The sequence below is a fragment of the Eretmochelys imbricata genome, chromosome 3, assembly GCF_965152235.1.
Source record: "Eretmochelys imbricata isolate rEreImb1 chromosome 3, rEreImb1.hap1, whole genome shotgun sequence".
Lineage (NCBI taxonomy): Eukaryota > Metazoa > Chordata > Testudines > Cheloniidae > Eretmochelys > Eretmochelys imbricata.
Genome location: NC_135574.1, coordinates 50,169,594 through 50,188,760, shown reverse-complemented (window position 1 = coordinate 50,188,760; position 19,167 = coordinate 50,169,594). Strand labels below are relative to the sequence as shown.

At 39.2% G+C, this 19,167-nt stretch overlaps 1 protein-coding gene across 1 annotated transcript in view; it reads right to left on the bottom strand.

The window, feature by feature from the left end:
* The window catches only part of LOC144262011 (isoaspartyl peptidase/L-asparaginase-like), a 225,861-nt gene that overhangs the window by 152,550 nt on the left and 54,144 nt on the right, over positions 1 to 19,167 (bottom strand). The gene's annotated exons all lie outside the window — the stretch shown is intronic.

The following is a 19,167-nucleotide window of genomic DNA, read 5'->3' as shown; positions in this document are numbered from 1 at the left end:
CCAAAGGTTGTCAATCCCTGGCCTAGTCTATACCTAAAACTTAGGTCAACCTAGCTACATTGCTTAGGGGTTTGAAAACTTCACATCCCTGAGACTCATACCTAGTCTATACCTAAAACTTAGGTCAACCTAGCTACATTGCTTAGGGGTTTGAAAACTTCACATCCCTGAGACTCATAGTTAAGCCAACCTAAACTCCAGTGTCGACCCCGCTAGGTTGATGGAAGAATTCTTCCACTGACCTAGCTACCGCTCTTGGAGAGGTGGATTAGCTACAGGAATGGAAAAACCTTTCCATTGCTGCAGCAAGTGTCTACACTATAATGCTGCAACGGCACAGCTCCAGCTGTGCCTCTGTAGCACAGACATAGTCTTTGCACCCATGTATCAGCCACGACTTTTTAAAACAAAGTTTTAAGTCCTGTGAGTTGCCCTAGGGCAGGGTAGGACCAGGACCCGAAGGTGGAGCCACCCTTTCCTATAGTTTCCTACATTTTCCGATTTGTGTCTTGCTTCAGCCCAACTACTTTTCACCTGCTCCTTCGGTCACACAGAGGAGAATCTGCTAAAACATTTTATGTCTGTGAGTGATGTTCTTTGTCTGTTCTGCCAATCAGGACAAAAACACTGCTAATAGAAAAGAGCCCTGACAAGCAGGTTAGACACTTCTTTCTGTTTTTCTTTCTTTCGAGTTTTCCATTACATTTTCCTTTCAATGAGTGAAAACTCACACAGGACAGAGAGGTCATCTGGACTTTGCCTAAGCAGAATGCAATCTGGAGTATTTAGTGTGAAGGACAAACTGAGCCTTTGATTGGCAGGAATCTATAGCTTTTGTAATTGGTCCATTTACCATTTGTCACTCACGTGGCAGGATGAAAATCCTCTTAGTCTGGAATACTGCAGCTACATAAGGATAGAAAGGTACCGTAACTTCAAGCATTGGGTAAAGGGTTATCATGGATTTGGATTTTTTTTTTTATTGCTAGAATCTTAGGTGGGGGGGAATGTAGGGTCAAATTCTGGCAGGTGCTACTGATGGATGCCTGAAAATACAAGAGCAGAGGCAGGAGCACAATGAAAAGTTGGCTGTCCCTATTATGGCTCCTGAAAATAATGTCAAGAGCCTGCAGAAGTTTGGGGTACGGACTAGAAGCAAGGAGGCATGGTACACATCTTTATTGATTTATGTTCCCTGATATGGCAATAGTCTTTACATACATACCCCAGCACTGATTATTCTTACTTTTTGTAATGGGATGCTTATATATGCATTCAGTGAGGGCTGGGAGGAATCATTAACACTTTTTCCCAACTGCCAACTAGAACATAGCCATAGTGTTAAAATAGCTGTTTGACCCATGCAATAAAACTGTAGTTGCCTTCTATTGACCAGAATGGCAAGAAAAAGTACAGTACCATTTTTAAATCTTTCATTGGGCGGAAAAGCATACAAACACATCAGAAGCTCTGTAGGAAAACATTGCTGAACGTTGATGGACAGCTGGGAAGCTAGCTGTGATTGAATTTTTCACTGTAAATACTTCCTTTTTATTCACACATTTATACAGCAAGCATTTGAATGGTGAATGTATTTATTTAGGAAGTTTTTTGCAGAGAGCTCTGAACTACTGTTGTAAGAGCATTTATCAATATCTTGTTTAATTTGTTGAATGATATTTTGTGTAATACTTATGGCTAATCAGTAAATGGCTTTGCTTTGGGAAAAGTAAAACTTGAAGGCCAGATTTTAAAATTTGCAATGCGAATAGTAGGTATCAAATTGCACATTCAAAAAAATAGGAGGAACTTTGAAATTTTGGCCTTAATACTATCACTTGTACTCTAAGTTTAAATGTACATAGCACACTATTTAAACAAAATGCAGAGCCTCTTGACAATAAGGTAGAGTGGACAAAACCCAGAGTCCAACATCAAATACATTGTTCAACTGGCAGGTAGTATTGTCTAAACAGGACCAAAACCCGTTCATTCTAGAAAATGATCTCAAATTCTGTCTTCTCTCTTTGTTGGAAGATTCCGACAGATCCTACTGTCTGCCGTCCCTAACAGTGTCTGATCAAGAGGTTTAGAATGGACATCCGCTTTGACAGACTGAACTCTGCTTCTATACAGCTTGTAATAAATGCACAAGAACCTACACTACTTTAGAAAATATAAGAAAATATTTCTTGTATTAAAGGTTGCTACAGTTGTCTTACAAAGTAAGGAATATATTTTTATTAAATTCAGTGGGGCTAAAGTGAAGACTATAAAAGGGAACAGAAAGTTATTCAGGGTTCATATTCAACATTATTAGGAAGTTTGTTAGCTATGGCTCATAAATGTCCAGTACCTGAGGAGAATTACAGGGACATTGTCAAGGTTGGCCCTCCTCCCTTTCCAAATGATATTTTATGTTTTAAAATGCATTCTGCTAAAACAGAACATTTATTTTTAGGATTGGGCTGTCAAAATTGAGGTTGGTTGAGCCATTGATAGTTGCTTCTATTCATTTTTTGAAGCCTACAGCTAGTGTATAGATGTGACTTACTGAATGCCTATTGAATAATGCTTGGACATTGCTTATTAAACAATACTGTACGTTATTAGAACCCAAGCTAGGATGAACTTTTAAGAGACAGTATTGAGATAGTATTTGTCATAAATATAAAGGGAAGGGTACACCCCTTTGAAATCCCTCCTGGCCAGGGGAAAGCTCCTCTCACCTGTAAAGGGTTAAGAAGCTAAAGGTAACCTCGCTGGCACCTGACCAAAATGACCAATGGGGAGACAAGATACTTTCAAAAACTGGGAGGAGGGAGAGAAACAAAGGGTCTGTGTGTCTGTCTATATTCTGTCTTGGCCGGGGATAGACCAGGAATGGAGTCTTAGAACTTTTAGTAAGTAATTTAGCTAGGTATGTGTTAGATTATGATTTCTTTAAATGGCTGAGAAAAGCACTGTGCTGAATAGAATAACTATTTCTGTCTGTGTATCTTTTTTGTAACTTAAGGTTTTGCCTAGAGGGGTTCTCTATGTTTTGAATCTAATTACCTGTAAGGTATCTACCATCCTGATTTTACAGGGTGGATTTCTTTATTTCTATTTACTTCTATTTTTATTAAAAGTCTTCTTGTAAGAAAACTGAATGCTTTTTCATTGTTCTCAGATCCAAGGGTTTGGGTCTGTGGTCACCTATGCAAATTGGTGAGGCTTTTTATCCAACATTTCCCAGGAAAGGGGGGGTGCAAGTGTTGGGAGGATTGTTCATTGTTCTTAAGATCCAAGGGTCTGGGTCTGTAGTCACCTAGGCAAATTGGTGAGGCTTTTTACCAAACCTTGTCCAGGAAGTGGGGTGCAAGGTTTTGGGAAGTATTTTTGGGGGAAAGACGCGTCCAAACAGCTCTTCCCCAGTAACCAGTATTTGTTTGGTGGTGGTAGCGGCCAATCCAAGGACAAAGGGTGGAATATTTTGTACCTTGGGGAAGTTTTGACCTAAGCTGGTAAAGATAAGCTTAGGAGGTTTTTCATGCAGGTCCCCACATCTGTACCCTAGAGTTCAGAGTGGGGGAGGAACCTTGACAGTATTGAAGGACTAATACGTTTGAACTAAGATTAAGTTGTGCTTTCTAGTAGTAAGAACTTTTGACAATTGCAGTAGGTTGTATTTATACTTTTTCTTCTCAAAGATTTTGAAATCAAAAGCAGAGATCCTTTATTGATCTTAACAACCCAAAGAACAGAATCCAAATATGTATTTGTGAAACATCCCACATAGATGACTTAGTGAATAATATTACACCTTTTTACCAAGCGGTTAGTCAAGTTCAGGACCCTGTGGGTTGTTCCATTAGGAGGAGAAATTGCTGATGGAGTCTGGTATTTTTAATGAAATCCTATTTATTTCTAAGAACTTACACAGTCTTGTTTCCCTGAAACAGGAGGAATCAAATAACAGGAGACAGATTCTTTGCTCACAGACCTAAGCTTGTTTCAGCCAACACTCTGCCCAAAAGCACTCTAATTAGCTTTTTCTGAGGACCACACTAACCAGTGTTTCTTTGGTTGAGGGTGGTGCTTCCTTTCTGTCTTCTCTGTTGGCTTCCCTCACAGACAAACACAGTTCTATAGTTTGCTCCATCGGTCCCTAGGGAAACCCTTGGGTCACGCCATTCAGCTTCTACCCAAGCCTTGCCATGTCCCTGCATTTTGGATAGTACTCCTATTGTTTCAGCTACATGGTTACATAAAGGAACGTAATGGCTTTTTTACATTTACCCTTAATGAAAGAGATTGTTACACCCACCAACTTCAATGAGGTTTGGTCCAATAACTCTCTAAAGTTTTCATGTTTACTGGACAGATTGTTTCAATGTAATATTAACTAATCTCAGTGGTCAAATCAGGCACCCAAGTAATATAAATAATTGAGTGGTGGGTAAAATTTTAAGTGCAAAATGTCACCTCTTTGGGCATGTCTGCACAGCATTTTGGAACCCACAGGAGCTTTGCCAGAAGGGGATGGATCACTTCATAATTACCTGTTCTGTTCATTCCCTCTGGCCACTGTCAGAAGACAGGATACTGGGCTAGATGGACCTTTGGTCTGACCCAGTCTGGCTGTTATGTTCTTATGAGCCTCTCGGCCTGGATTGACAGTTTCAGGCTAGTGGAGCTCACACAAGCACTCTAAAAATAGCTGCATAGAGCTCAGATCCTGAAACCTAGAGAGGGGGGGAGCATCAGAGCCTCACTTCCAGAATAAGCTTCAACATCAAAGGACTGTCTATACAGCTAGTTTTAGGGCACTAGTGGGAACCCCACTAACCCGAGTCTGTGGATCTGGGCTGGGAAGCTCGCTCCTGCAACTCCAAAATGCTGTGCAGGCGGATCCTTTGGAGGAAAGATGTGCATTGCAAAGAAATTGTGTTAGATCTCTGTGCATTGAAAAGTTTGTGGAGTTTACAGCATTGATTTTTCTCTGTGTGTATGAATCTGGCTACAAAGGGGGTTTTCCATATTTATGTTCTACATCAAACATTATAGGTAACTTCCACCTATGAACATAAAAGTGCCTACTGTGTTTTTGTGACTGATGTACTTCAGTCTCACTGTTCAATTGTAAACTGTCTATCATTATTACAACAATGAGTAAGGACTGCTGGATCTGCCATATCTGGATGAGTATGCTCCCCCATTCATTGATTAATGGATCTAGAGTCCTCCATGGAATGCCACATTCAATATTATGTCCCTAAGTGCTGTATTTTGCATTTGGATCTCTGATTTAACTGACAGATACAGTATGTAAAACCTCATGCAGACAGACTTTTCTCAATTGGCTACACATCAGAAAAGACTCAAGGTATTTATTCCCAAGTGTCTATAATAAATTATGGCTAATAAATTGGCTCCTCGTATGCTTCAGAAATCAGAAAAAAGAGCATGTGCAGTTTGTAAATACAATATGTTGAGCCAAACAAAGGCAGGGACCCTGTAATTTCAATACTCTGTAATGGATTGTGCATATTAACAGCACGATAGAAATATTTAATTAAAAGGAAATTGTGTTGCATTTTATTGGATAGACCTGTAACAGAGGTTCCATACCCACCCTTCCTATCCCCATTTTATTGGATAGGCCAGACCTGTAACAGAGGTTCCATTCCCACCCTTCCTATCCCCATGACAAACTCTACAACTCAGCTCCATCTCTGCTTTTCGTGGACCTATGGCTCTGGAGAGGAGAGATACAAATCTAGAGACCTGTGCTACCTGGACAATAGCAGATGAGCAATTCTGCCTGCGAGGTCTGGCATGTCCCTCCAACAAATAACTTCTTCAAAATTTGGATATCCATATTGTAGATCTGAAATCAGAATTGAGGTTTAAGACCAGCTGCTGAAGTACAGTGTTTGTGCTACACATGCTCACAGGTCTTGTCTACAAAATCAGTTGAACAATTATTTCACCAGAAAGTATTTTTTTCTCTCTATTTTTTTCTGTCCCTAATTTGCTACTTTTAGCACCACAAGCAATGAGACTTGAAGATGGAGAGGTCATGCTGATACAGAGTCTTAAGCTAAATTTTTAATTCTTACTGCAGCTATTACAAGATTGTTTTCCAAAGTGAATTTATCTGGAAGATTCCAAGCTTTCCACTAGATACTTCTGGAGCAACTCAGGAGTGGGGACAGCAATTTTTTTTCCCCACCAGGCCCATTTACCCTCTGCAAATTGAGCTCTATGTCATGTCCAGAGTGTGTACCATTTGTATAGTTGGAAACCTGCACTACCCCCTTAGACAGTGGAACTGCACAGGGACGTCTCCACAGCAAGGGAGGCAGGGGCAAAATTTGTCCTTTAATACACATTAATCTTTTTATGCAAGCATTCCTTCTTAAAGTTCAACTCAGGAAAATGATAGGTCATGTCCGTGTAGTCAGCTAGGTATAGACACGATCACTCATGCTTTGAATATTAAGTTGCTCAGAGAAGTTCTCTTAGATCTTAAAAAGCTACATTTGAGTAAATAAACTTCTTTTTCATTCTTATGTCAGACTTATACACTAGAACACAGATTTTATCAAAACAATCTTTCATGTTGGCTACTGTCTTTGAATTCTCAGCACTGTAGACTTCCACGTTATGTTACCCATTTACTTCTGGTCCGGGTTTCTCACGGAGTCATGATCAGTACTTCAGTGAGAACTTGATATGATCACCACATATGATCATCACTTGATATGGCCTGTCATGTAGCCAGAGAAAGCCAGCACTATGAAAAGGCACTGTGGGTATTGTAAATGAGAGGCTCTTCCTAACAACCAGATCAGTGCAGACGCCAGAGGGAGGGATGAGTGGGAGGGCCACAATATGCCAAAGCCTGTGTTCCACAGATGTGCTGATTTTTTATTTTTAGCTATTTGAATTAGAGTGAAGCTTCATGGCTGCAGATATACAAAGGCTGGGGAGATTTCACAGCTCAGAAGTAGGAGGAGAGCTGCATTTTTAATAAATGAAAGCTTTATTTTCTTTTTTTCTCCTCCATTTGTTCAGTTTTAGTACTTAAAGAAAGGGAGAGAAGGCAGAATTAAACAATAAAGTGACTAAATGGGTACAAGAGAGCTGGAGTCTGATTGTATAATGTGGCAATTAAATCTGTCTCTGCTGTTTTGAGAGGAAGCAGCATACCTATGTAGATTGCGAGTACCCTCTTGAGTAATACCCCATGCAAAATCCAAATGCTTATCTTCAGATCAGCTCTTGTACATATAAAGAAAATTTCCCAGTGTCCATATATAACTTGCAAGCTAAATATCATATTTCGACATCTCCCCATGTAAAAACATGTTATTTTTTTTAACTGCATTTGGGAACAGAAACCAGAGTGTGTGTCATATTTAAAGAGAAAAGATCTAAAATAAAAGAAGTCAACTACTGCATGAAAAGCACTTGAGGACAATTCACACCCATTTCTCTCTGATCTTCCTGGTTCTCTTTTCAGGAAGTTAAGCTGGAGCAATCAGTATTATTTATAGTGGGCAATCTGTGAAATTTATTTGGGAAATTATTCTTTTGCTCTTGATGCAAATTAAATAAACCTGCTATGTTTTTGTTCAAAACCTAAATAAAAATTCCCATGAGTTTTTTTTAATTATAAAGTTGAAATAAGTAAACAAAAATATATCTCTACAATGCAGTACTCTACTTTTTAATTCTGTTTCAGAAAATGTATAGTAAGGCTCTTAGTCTTTGATGACGGTATTGTGCAATAAACCAATTCTTTCAAAATAATGTTTTCTAAGACTCGATGATATTTTTAGAAAATAATATTTTAATGGTGATTTGTCATTTTGTCAAGGGAAAAATGCTTTCTAAATCTGGACTATTACTAAGACAATGAAACTTTAAATATTAAAGTGCTTATTAATACTATTTTTCTTTGTCAGGATAGGCTAGCTGCATATTACTATTACAGAGCATAGGGGAATGAAGTCTGATAGGGTAATTGATCAGAAGCTGATGAATTTTTAATCTAAATCAGTCAAGCTTATCTGTCAGGCCACTGATAGGCCAAGGTCTTTCACTGTAGGTTTCATAGTTGCCTCTAGAATACATCCTTATTTCAGTTTTCAGGTTTAAAGTGTCCTGGCTGAATACAGCACTACATGCTTTGAAGTATTCTAGCTTTTCCTTTAGTTCCCTACACAGCAGATAACCTGCAAAATTATCTACATTGATTTCTTGGTAATTGCTTGGCAATTAGATCTTTAAGCTTCAGCACTACATGAACAACCAGACAGTACATTCTGTATTAAAGCTGAATGCCACATTGTCAAATAAAGGAAAGAAAAGCCTCTTAAGATTTATGAAATATTACTCTGTGTTAATGTGTTTGGGAGAGAAGGTGCACACATTTCTTTAAATAAAAACAGAAACAACTGGTAAAAGACCATACACCAAAATTATATTTAAAAAAAAAGTGTTAGATCCTCACTTGGTATAAATTTGCATATTCCACACATTGACTTCAAGAAAATACCAGTTTACACAATCATGGATCTCACCCCCTATATGTCTATTTGAAGGTTTAAATTAATATCTTCCTCAGAGTAAATAAATGCCTTATTGCTGATATTTTATGCAATGCAGATTGGCTCTGTACTGCTCTTCAGCATGTTAAAGCTTAGATCAACTTTGCTACAATAAAAAGATATATTTTTTCTATATTTAAACAATAACTAAATTTAAATAAATTTCAGCTATGAGTAATACATCTCACTTTCTTTTTACATGGCTTGCAAATAACTACTTTTATTGCTAGAATTCTTTTAGGAGAATACAGAGTTTCCATAATATTATGGCAAATAACAGGCTTTTAATATCTTTCCATTTTCTAATTATTCACACAATGTTTACTAGCTGAATTTCTTTCCCTACTTCCTGAATGGCCCAATAGAGGACCACCTACATTAAAAGAGAGGGACATATATTGACCCAAAGTTTCCAGAAGCTATCTTCTACTTCACCCACCCTCCACTGTCTTTTTTCTCATTCTTTTGGATTGTATCCCTCTTGTCAAAGAAATCAGACTTGAACCCAGAGATTTTAAAATGTTCTCTTTGTGACAGGTCTCCCCGTCTTCGAGGTGCTGCTTGGAACTGGGGTACCACTGAGGCCACCTGACCCACCAGCCTGGGATCCCTTTCATCCTATAATGCTGTGACAAGCTGCAGATATGCTCCTGGGCTCACACTTTCTCCAGCACACAGGTAGGGACACATCCACCTACACACCCACCTGCAGAAACACACAGACACTGAAATCAGCTCCGCATGGGAAGGCTCAGCTAAGGAATTGTCCAGTTCTCAAGTGCACACCCCACTCTAGAGGGTAAACCCAAAATTGTACTATCTTGCACAGCACAGAGAACTGTGCAGCATAAGCTCATTAAATTCACCCCCTCCCTCAATGTGGAGAGAGAGAGATATACACAGCTTTCTGTCCCAAATTATGATTTCATAGAATCATAGAATATCAGGGTTGGAAGGAACCTCAGGAGGTCATCTAGTCCAACCCCCTACTCAAAGCAGGACCAATCTCCAATTTTTTTTTTGCCCCAGATCCCTAACTGGCCCCCATCAAGGATTGAACTCACAACCATGGGTTTAGCAGGCCAATGCTCAAACCACTGAGCTATCCACACACACTGGTTTTAGACAAAACAAAAACAAGTTTATTAATTACAAAATATAGATTTTAAGTGATAATAAGGGAAAGCAAACAGATCAAAGCAGACTACCTAGCAACTAAAACAAACACACATCCTAAGCTTAAAATACTAAAGAAACTGGTTATAAGTAGCAAATTCTCACCCTAAATATTTCAGGCAGATTGCAGAGGTTTTTGAAGGCAAACTGCACTTGCTTGCAGCTTAAAACTCCAGTTATTCCTTTCACAGACTAGACAACCCTCTAGCCTGGGTTCAGCCCTTCCCCCTAATTCAGTCTTTCTGTTTCTCATGTGTTTCGATCAGTCTTCTTTCTTGGGCAGGGAGTCAGTGAAGAACGAATCTTGATGATATCATTCCGCTGCCTTATATAGTTTTTGCATATGGCAGGAATCCTTCGTCTCCCAGTTTGATTCCCACACCCAGTCAGTGGAAAAACACTAGTATTATCATGGAATCCAGTACCAGGTGACTTGGTCACTTGTCCCTGTAGGGTCAGAGCAGCCATAACTCAGAGGCTGTTTGCAGCATCCCCAGGAAAGTTCCCAGGTGGGAGATTAGCATCTTCAAAGACCTATTGTTCTTCCTAATGGCCCTTACCAACCAGCCATCCAGACTGATTGCATTCTGTCTAGTGGGTGTTCCCCAGGTGTAAAGACATTTGTAATAGATGCATAGAAAATATTCTTAACTTCAAATACCAAAACGATACAGGCATACAAATAGGATAAGCATATTCAGTAAATCGTGACCTTTCCAATTATATGTTACATGCCGTATCTGGTATAAATACATCATAGTTATGCCATAATCATATCATAACAATATCCCTATGAAAAATATGGAGGAGTAGTGTCACACTCCTGTAGCCATCAAACCTGTAGGTTTTCATTAAACCCTGAACCCTGTATGTTTTAATAAGAATACATATAGGTTTCAATTGTGGCTTTGCAACCCAATCAAAGGTAAGGATACTAAAACACCCAGGAACTCCAACTTACAATCTATCTTTGTTTCCTTCTGCTGCTCCCAGCTGTTAGTAAACTGTACCTGGTCAACACCTAGCACAATGTACTTTCCCCAGCATGGTAATGCAGCTATGGTGGTTGGTGTACTGTCAAGGGGATCCGAAGCTCCACGCAGTCCCCATCATCTTCTGCCCACCTGCACAAAGAGGAGTACATAGAGGCTCCCAGAGCCTGCTTCCCTTTCCACGCTGATAAGTTTCATGTAGGTAGCCATTTCCAGCTGGACCACAATTTGGCCTATAGCTAGGATTTCTATACTGGGCATAGTTAAAGACTGCATTTGAGTTAATACTTTAATTTATGACCTAAACCTTTGACTCTTCCTTAAAACTTCCTAAAATTGTTGGTACATAAAGGATGGCTGCCAGGGGACATGAAGAATTAATTTAGGTTTGTCAGTCCCAATGCTGGCCAAGCTTCTGCTGAGACGGATGTTCAAAAGGAAGAGAAGGATGAAGTATGAAGGAATTAAGACTGTCAGACAAATGAAATTCAATTAAATGTTCTCCCTTTCTCTCTCTCTCTTTCCCGTCTTATATTTATCTCCTTCATTAGCTTAACCCCAGAATGAATTGCTGTAATGGTTGATGATAAATAGTTTGAATAATCCAGGGCTGTTCTAGCAAAATTGTGATAGGGTTTCATATATATTAGGGTTTTAAATCTCCCTTAGTGAGTGAAAACCCTGATGTTTTAACATAAAAATAATAGATTCATAGATTCCAAGGCCCAGAAGGCTCCACTGTGATCATTGCCTGACCTCCCGTATAACACAGACCATAGAAATTCCCCAAAATAATTCCTAGATCTTAGAAGAAGCAGCAGATTAGTTTACAGAAAGTTGCTATGGCTTTTATCCTGCAAGCTTTCCTGCACAGGTGCAGGAGTCTGCCTAAGCAGAACCCTACTGACATCAATAGGGCTTCCTATTGCATGTGGGTCCACGCACGTTGGACAGCTTATAGGATCAAGGCCCTTATATAATTTATTTAGTAACACATGTCCAATTAACATGGTAGAGGAGATAAATATGTTCTTATGGGGGATAGTAGCAAATCCTGTTCAAAAGCTATGGGTCATGGCTCAACGAGAGCCTAATGTCGAGCATTTGAGGAGGAGGGATAAGGGACCACCACATTTATTCAGAGAAGAACAGACGCCAGCTATGGCAATGGCTCTATCCTGCTTTTTATTTATTTGTTTTGGTCTCCCCAAAAGGCACTGGACTATGCAGCACAGAGCTTGGCAGAGACAGAGACGGACCTGCACCCAAGTTTCTATTACCTGGTGTCCTAAAATTAGGCCTGGAATGACCTCTGTACTGAAAAGTTCGGGGCATTCATTAGGGCATATCCTCAAGGAAGCTCATGAATCTTTATGTGTAAAGGCCTGAAGCAGATTCAGTTCTCCTTTTCAGATTACTCCTTTGACATTTTTGGGGAAGTTGGGCCACAACAGGGAAGGAAACACAGGCGAGAAGGAAGCTTTTCACCAACAAACTACCACTTGGATAGGCAGAAAGTTATTCTGCACTTCTCCTAGTTACCACACAGTTTGACAAAATTATGTTTGTTCTGCCAGAAAGGAGATTCAGCCATGGGATGTGCAGGAAAGGATACTATGGCTATAAAGCCCTGAAGATTGCATCCCATAGGAAGGAAAAGTGGATGTTTCCACAAATTCAGGATGCAAAACAGCCAGAAGGCAAGATGCTTAATCACCTGAGCTTTCTTCACATGGGCAGCATCTCACATCCTCACCACAGAGAAGGATGGTCCAAGTAATTTTGGTCAGCAGCCTAACATGTTCTTGAACCCACAGAATTGTGGGATTTAAAAATAAATGTGTGGGGGCACTCTTTTAAAAATATATTTACACTTATAAATAGTGTAATGATACACTGAAATGGGTTTCACTTGTCATTTATGAATGTAAAGATATTCTTAAAAGCTGATTTTGATCTACTTGACTATAATAGCTCCAAACTAAAGTTTTATACCATGCCCATCACCACTGTATCAGCACCTATAATACTGTAGCCCATATATGATAAGCTAATAATGTACACTTTAGAAAAAAGAATGGTTTATGGTTATTCTTCTCATTTTTAAGCCAATGAGAAACTTTCCTGCATAAGGAGTAATAACTGCAAGATTTGGTTATCTGTCATAAAGAGGCTTGCTCTTGTTAGCCAAATATGTATCTCACAGGTATTACTAAAATGTATTATTTTAAGGTCAGATTTGAGTTATAGCAAGGAAAAAAACTGCAAGCCCCTGGTAGGAGTTACATACAGGTAGAAAGATAACAATAACTCATATAATTTGATCCTGTTTCTAATCATATACCCATAAAATATCAGAGCATGATCCATCTTTTTATATTTTTTTCCTTTCATCTCTCATTTCCTTTTTTATTGATAAATACAATGTTCAGCTACCAACAGTATAGCACGAACAATTTATTATATATTAATATGTATAACAAACCAAAACCAGTTCTCAGTTCTGCCAGTTGCCCCAATATGGTTGGATTCCCCTGCTCCCACAAAGTCCCCGGGTGAAATTTTGTCAAAACTGTCATTGACTTCCATGGGCCAAGACAAACATCCTCAGAGTTTTCTGTGCAGAGCAACTTGGGTCCTTCCGTAGTGGGTGCATCTTACTTATAAATCAGACTGCTTTGCCAGAAAAAATATTTCTATATTTTGAAAACTAATAAAAACTGTAAAAAGTGAAAAAAAAGGAGGGGTGGGAATGGGAAGCATTTCTATTCTTTTGATGATCTATAACTAAAGAGTCTGATGTGTTTTCTTCAAACTTTAATTTACAAAAATAAGCATTTTTCTTCTGATCTGTTCTGTGGCAGATTATGACCACAATGTATTTTTTGTAGACTATGAAAACAGAAGTATTTAATGAAAATGCTGGAAGCCCTTTAACTACAGAGATGCAAATTTTGCTGGTGTAATTATCATTTTGTTTTTTCTGTGAGCCACTTTTATGGCAAGCTGAATTAAAAATAAAAATAAAATCTTTAAGGATCATATTTTACTTGCACTTGAGCTAGAACAATATACTTTCAAAACTTAGAAACAGAACAGCCACCAGAACACTGATTTTATTTGAGCAGTGAAACTAGTTCCATTTGGTTCCCGTGACAATCTTTCTCTGTTTACTTTACAATTGTTTTTGTCTGTTAAGTGTATGAACGATATTTTTTCTTAAATACCATCTCTAACTATCTCATTTAAGAAGAAAGTTAAAGAAGATTGTCTAGCAATTCATTCCATGCTAATGCTTATATCTGATGTGTGAACTATGACCCTAGCTTATGGAGTCATCAAAGCAGCAAATTGTTATCTGAAGTGCTTTCTTTGTGCAGTGTTACCAGTAATACTGAGTAATTAGTACAGTAATGAGCAACTTTAATTATAATTATAAAAATTGTCTAGGGAACTATATTTCTTGGGGTGAGGCTGGGGTGAGGCTGCAGCACATGATATTTTGAAGCAAGTCTTTGTTTAGGTTGATCCTTTTTACATCAGCCACCGGATAGTTCTGTATTTTTCTATAAATAAATTATTATAAAACACATTATATGAATTATTTCTTTGCCATTGTGCCATTTCAGTTTTTCTAGTCCCCTCATAGAGTAATAAATATAATCTTCACATTATCGCATTCTTTGGATTTCTCAAAATCTACATGTATACATTTTCCAAGAACCAATACAGTAATTCATATAAAAGATACAATATGCAATGTGAAATAAGAAAAGTATTAATTCCAACAACTCAATATACTATGGAATGAAACCTCTGAGAACATACAAGATTATTATCTTATGGTAGTAATGGGAGCTTAAGATCGTTTGGAACACCCTGATACAAAACCTGGATTTTTTGAAGGAAATCAATTGGAGAAGGAAACATAAGAATCAAATTCCAATTTAAGACTCAGACCCTAGCAGGTAGGAAAGACAAACCAATAGCAGGTGATGTACAAACACACACAAAAACACGATTCTTTCCCCAAAGCACTTTCAGTCTAAATTGAGAGAACTTGTTAAAAAAAAAAAAGTGTGATCAAAAAAGAGGAGAGAAGGCAAGAACTTAGGTTGAGGATAATGAAAAAAGGATCATGTGACTGAATTGGTTAGCTATTAAATATTTGATCATCTTCGTGGCTTCAGTTTTGGAGCAACAAGCTAAAATACAGTGTTGTAACTTATTGTGAATAGTTCCTCAGGTGTATAGTATGTTGTTAGGGGGCAGTGTTCAAGCATTTCCCTAGAATCTCCACATTCACATTTGGGTCATTCCTTAGCTTCCACTTGGGTCACACTGTCACAAGTCTTTGCCATCCCAGCTCTCACTCGAGAGTATATCAGTATTTTCATTTGAGATCAGTGCCTGGAGGGACTCGTTCTGAAGGTGTCATAAATATAAAGGGAAGGGTAACCACCTTTCTGTATACAGTGCTATAAAATCCCTCCTGGCCAGAGGCAAAATCCTTTCACCTGTAAAGGGTTAAGAAGCTAAGGTAACCTTGCTGGCACCTGACCCAAAATGGCTAATGTGGGGACAAGATACTTTCAAATCTGGAGCAGGGGGGACAAAGGGTTTTGTCTGTCTGGGTATACCTTTGCTGGGAACAGATCAAGGATGCAAGCCTTCCAACTCCTGTAAAGTTAGTAAGTAATCTAGCTAGAAAATGCGTTAGATTTTCTTTTGTTTTTTTTTTGTTTGTTTGTAAAATAAGCTGTGCTGAGGGAATGTGTATTCCTGTTTTGTGTCTTTTTGTAACTTAAGGTTTTGCCTAGAGGGATTCTCTATGTTTTGAATCTGATTACCCTGTAAAGTATTTACCATCCTGATTTTACAGAGGTGATTCTTTTACCTTTTCTTTAAATAAAATTATTTTTTTAAGAACCTGATTGATTTTTCATCATTCTTAAGACCCAAGGGTTTGGGTTTGTGTTCACCTGTACCAATTGGTAAGGATATTATTATCAAGCCTTCCCCAGGAAAGGGGGTGTAGGGCTTGGGGGGATATTTTGGGGGAAGATGTCTCCAAGTAGGCTCTTTCCCTGTTCTTTGTATAAATCACTTGGTGGTGGCAGCTTACCAGGTTTTTAACCTAAACTGGTTCCCAAGGCAGGAAAGAAATCTGTGCCTTGGGGAAGTTTTAACCTAAGCTGGTAAGAATAAGCTTAGGGGGTCTTTCATGCAGGTCCCCACATCTGTACCCTAGAGTTCAGAGTGGGGAAGGAACAGTGACAGAAGGAACCAGGTTCTCACTGATCATCAGCATTTCCCACCATTTTGCTACTATGTAGCCTTCCACAGTGGTATTTTGGGGTAAAGGATTTTCAGACAGAGCTATTTCTGGACTTCAGCCTCTTGAGTGGTGGCATGTGTCCATGCAGCGGATGTCTTGGATCATGCACCTGTTTTTGTCTCTCCTTCGTACTGAAGGCACCCTACCTCACTAATGGTGGTGCAACCCCTCGAAGACAGTACAGCGACAGTGTGGGAGTCAGTTTCAATGTCCCTGTGAAGATCCTACAGGATTTATTGAGTTCAGTATCAATTATATGTGAATGGCTTAAGTATACTAGGACATGTTACTATGAAGCGGAGTAACATAGGCGAGACTGGTTGCTCGAAGTTTTCCAGGGGTCAGCTCTTCATTTTGTGTTGGCCAGCTTCTGGAGTACACAATTCATGGAGTTCACTTTTTTTCAGCTTCTTTATGTGCTCTTTGAATGTCAACATTCAGTCTAATGTGAACCCAAGGTACACTTGATGTTCATAGCGATCAAGGATTGTACCGTGCCATGATATCTGAAGTTTTCACATGGCCTGATGGTGTTTCAGGTGAATGGAACACACTTGTGTCTTTCGAGGTATAGCATTCAAGAACCATGTGTGATAATATTTTCCAAGTACACTCAGAGAACCATTTAGAGTGTACTTAATGTCCTCAAATTTTTCTGACTAGGTGGTGATGCAAAGGTGATCTGCATAAATGAATCTTTACATATCAGGGAATTCTGGTCGGTCATTTTTGTAGACATCAAACAGCAAGTGTGACGACACTGAACCTTGAGCCAATCCATTCTGTTGAGTATGCCATTGACTTTTCTGAACATCCATCTCAGCAAAAATACATTGATTCTCAAGCAGGGAGTAGATGACCTGGACCATTTTGCTTCCTCTCAGAATTCTTGCCAATTTCAGTAGAAGTGCACAATGGTTCATGGTGTCGTAAGCAGCTGGCAGATGAACAAACACAGACCCTGTAATTTTGCAGATTGAGAAACTATCTTTGATGTTCTGAGATGGGTTGCAACTTAGCCTTAGCATGAATGAGATGGGCTGAAATAGGCTTGGTCATCAGTCAGCTGCTCTTTCTATTGGCTCTATTCTACACATGATCATCTGTGCATATAGCTTCTAGGTTGAGAAAAGGATATTGGGTGATAACTCTTTCCAGAGCTACGGTCTTTATGTGGTCTGAATAGTGCAATCACTTTGGCCTGTCTCCACAGCCTGGGGGTCTGTGTTGTCTCCATGCAAGAATTAAAGAAGTCAAACATCCAATTCTGCACTTTTGTGACAAAATGCAGTAATCATTCATTAAATACACCATGGAGTCCAGTTGCTTTTCCACATTTCAGAGTTTTCATGGCTATTATAAGTGTCTCAGTGTTGAGTTGCTCATTGTGCACTTTGCTGTCTGAGGAGTGGACAACATTCCTGCTTAACTTGTTTCTTTTTCTGTTTTGCTTTGTGGCTGGCTGACCATTTAGGGTGCGTTCGTGTGCAACTTGTCTGTGAGAGACTGTGGCAATGAATTTGGGGTTTTGTCCATCAGGGTTCAGCTTGCAAATGTTAGCCCAGGCTTTAGTTTCCTATTACAGCACAGGTTTGTTGTTTCAACCATCTCCCTCCAATGGTCACACTGATCCTTTCTATTCTCTCATATAAGCATGTTCCTGAGTCCAATGGTTTCTTCACCAAACAGATCCAAGTCAAACAGTTCTGAATATTTTTTAGATTGTTGGCTGGTCTGTTCTGAAAGCCCAGGTACAAATAATTTCCAGTGTGCCATAGGGGTGTACTTTGACGAAGTCTTTCACACCAGGGAGACAAATTCTCCATAACACTCATGTGCCAGAGTAATATCACAGATGGATAAATCCAATTCAGAGGTAAAGCCTTCCCAGTCAGCCTTTCTAAAGTTGAATCACAGCAGATACTTTTCAGAGTAACAGCCATGTTACTCTGTATTCGCAAAAAGAAAAGGAGTACTTGTGGCACCCTAGAGACTAACCAATTTATTTGAGCATAAGCTTTCGTGAGCTACAGTTCACTTCATCCACAGTATGCATCCGATGAAGTGAGCTGTAGCTCACGAAAGCTTATGCTCAAATAAATTGGTTAGTCTCTAAGGTGCCACAAGTACTCCTTTTCTTTTAGCAGATACTTTGTTTTTCTGGGCTGTACTATAGCCTCTAATAGCACTTACTGGTCTATGCTTTGACCTTGGAATTGCTGCCATGACCTCCTTTTTGAAGTTGCCTGTATTTTGATGAACAACAAAGGGTACATTGGGATTGTACTCTTTGTTCCATCATGTGCTTTGGAAGATATATTTGTCACTGAAGTCATAGAGCAAAATCAAGTTGTTTGGTGCTGCCCACTTCTCAAATCCTTCCTTATTGTTGTCATTGTTGGGGTATCCCAGATGGTGTTGACACTATTGAAGACCCCTATGATGAGGCATGGTTTTTCTGACAGGGGAAAGTTGGCTGGCCAGGCCAACTGTTCAGCTGGTGGCTTGTAAGCAGAAACTACTGCTATTTTATCAAGTTCAACCATGATGAGTTCCATTGTAGCACAGTGTTTCACAGCAGTGTTTTTCACCCGTCTTTTGTCCAGTACAAGTATTGTGCTGCCACAGATGTTGCTTTTTATGTTCACAGAAATATACATGCTAGGGATTTTTGGGGCTGCTGTCTCTCTCTTTCTTGCAAGCATGATATATGCTTTTATACCAGACAGAACATCAGCCTTCTCTGCAAATAATCCTTCCACATTGAAACTGATGACTTTAGGTGCCCTGTATATGACATTTATGTCTATTTCTCCTGTGTTCTCAGTGCATATTGTCAGATTTGGTGTCTGCCATGGTTAGTGGCAATGGGAGATTAACAGGGGTCATGACGCAGATAGATAGATCAATCAATCGATCAATCGCTAGATAGATAGATAGACAGATATTTCCTTAACTGTTGCACAACCTAGTCATCATCAGCTGGCTGATTTTTGTAGGTTTCACAGCAGGAGTGAGTCTGCAGGAGGAATTTGAAGGAAGACAAGTAATGTCTTTAATG